The sequence below is a fragment of the Tupaia chinensis genome, unplaced genomic scaffold (genome assembly GCF_000334495.1).
Source record: "Tupaia chinensis unplaced genomic scaffold, TupChi_1.0 Scaffold000238_1, whole genome shotgun sequence".
In the NCBI taxonomy this organism is placed as follows: domain Eukaryota; kingdom Metazoa; phylum Chordata; class Mammalia; order Scandentia; family Tupaiidae; genus Tupaia; species Tupaia belangeri.
In genome coordinates, this window is record NW_006159716.1 from 2676407 (window position 1) to 2678759 (window position 2353).

Genomic DNA, 2353 nt, shown 5'->3' on the forward strand with positions numbered 1-2353 from the left:
TATATATATATACACATGATATGCACATACACACACGCGCACACACACGTGTACACACACACACACATGTATATACACATTCTCTCCTTTTTTGGAGAAAGACATTTTTGCTATAGGGCACATGTGCTCATCAGAGAGACAGAAAGTGAGACATCACCCTCAGTGGAGATGGCCATGCTGCAACACCTCCTCCTCCATTTTCCTCTTAGGATTTTAGGCACGCAATCCCAGCATGAGTTTCAAGCCGCTGGGTCTAGGATTCGAACCGCGGTTGACCATGTGGGAGTCTGCCTCCTTAACTACTGCACCACCTGCTGGCCCCAGTCTATACACATTTCTTTACATGTTCTTTTCCCACCTGTCCTGTCAACCCAACCCCACCCCCCCGGGAGGCAGGGCCTGTGACAGGCCAGGGCCAGAGGGGATTGTGGAAACTAGCCGTCATCGTCACGTATTCTCCGGGACGCAGGACAAAGTGGACTGGGGGGGATAGAGGAGAAACGTGGACAGTGGCAGTGGGTGGGTGGCAGTGCAGTGGGGCAGGGCTGGTCAGTGCGAAGCCCTCGGGGGAGGCGTCGACCGGCCTATCTTCCTGCCCACTGCCTCCGCTCACACAGGAAGGCCACAATGTAGTTCTTTTCCTTAAGCGCCTATATGAAAAAAGTTTTGGGACTGGCAGGTGGTGTGATGGTTGAGGCACTGGACTCCCAATGTGTTTGACCATGGTTCAAGTCCCAGACCGGGCAACCTAAGAACTACAACAAATAAATAAATATGTTTAAAAAAAAAGGTTTTGGTTCTTTTTAAATACATGTATATACATGTTTTTAAAGAATTATTTTATTTTTTATTCATCATCATTATTATTTTTTAAATTTGACCAGAGAGAGAGAGAGAGAGAGAGAGAGAGAAAAAGAGAAAGCAAGGAGCAGATCCAGGACTCAAACCATGGTCAGCCGTGTGGAAGTCCATCATGCTTCAACCATCATGCCACCTGCTGGCCTCTATATGTATATATTTTTAAAGAATTTTTTTTTGTGGGGGAGAGGTTTTTGCTATAGGGTGTGTGTGCTCACCAAAAAGACAGAGAGAGACAGAGAGATAGAAAGTGGGAAATCACGCCCCAGGGGGGATGACCACGCCGCAATCCCTTCTCCTCCATTCTCCTCTCGGGATCTTGGGCAAGCACACACACGCGCCCAATGTGAGTTTAAGCCACAAGGTCTGAGACTCAAACCGCAGTCGACTACATGGGAGTCCAGCGACATAGCCATTATGCTAACTGCTGGTCCCAATAATTATTTTTAAAGAATTATTTTCCTTTATTTGTGAAAGTGTGTGTGTGTGTGTGTGCGAGTGAGCGTGAGAGAGAGAGAAGCACTCTCCAAAGGGTTTGGTCACACCGTGGTCACCTTCTTGCTGTCCTCCAGCCCTTTGGATCTTGGGCACCCGAATGCATGACCAAGGTGTTTCAGGCTGACCAGGCTGTGGATTCAAACCGCAGTTATGTGAGGTCTGGCTTCTTTTGAGCAGCACATTACTACTGTGCCATGGAACCAGCCCACAACAACTGTAGCTCTTAATTGTTCCAGAGTCTCCCCCCTCACTGCTGCGTGTCATCAGGTTCAGGCCCAAGTCTCTGCTGTGGGTGGGATTCCCGCCCTGTCTAGCCTTCCCCCCGCCAGAACATCCTTCCCAGACGGGTCCCCACCCCTCTTCCTGAGCAACTCTGCGGTGGAGCGTGGAACGTGGAGCTTGTTTTGAGCCAAGCTCTGTTCCCAGGCCTGGATAACGAGGAAGGAGACAGGAGGGACAGAACGCCTGGTCTGATGGAGGAGGGAGGGCTCCTCGCACCCACAGGAGTTCCGCGGCCAGCGCCTGTTCCGCCCTCCCCGCCCCCCAAAGTACAGGAGCACACATAAAGTCACCACAGCCGAGACGACTAAGCAAACCTTTTCTCTCTCTCTCTCTTTTTTTTGAGTGGTTTTTGCTATAGGGCATGTGTGCTCACCAGAAAGACAAAGAGACAGAGAGACAGAAAGCGAGAAATCACCCCCAGGGCGGATGGCCACGCCGCAGTCCTTTCTTCTCCATTCTCCTCTCGGGACCTTGGGCACGCACGCACATGCGCCCGGCGTGAGTTTAAGCCGCCGGGTCCAGGACTCGAGCCACGGTCAACTACATGGGAGTCCAGGACGTAGCCATTACACCAACGGCTGGTTCCTCAAACCTTTTCTTAGGGCCAGCCCTGTCTCGCACTTGAAGGAGTCAGAACCCACATGGTCAACTGAAGTTCGAGTCCCAGCCACAGTGGCTTAAAAAACATGCTGCGGGGGGTGACCAGCAGATGGGG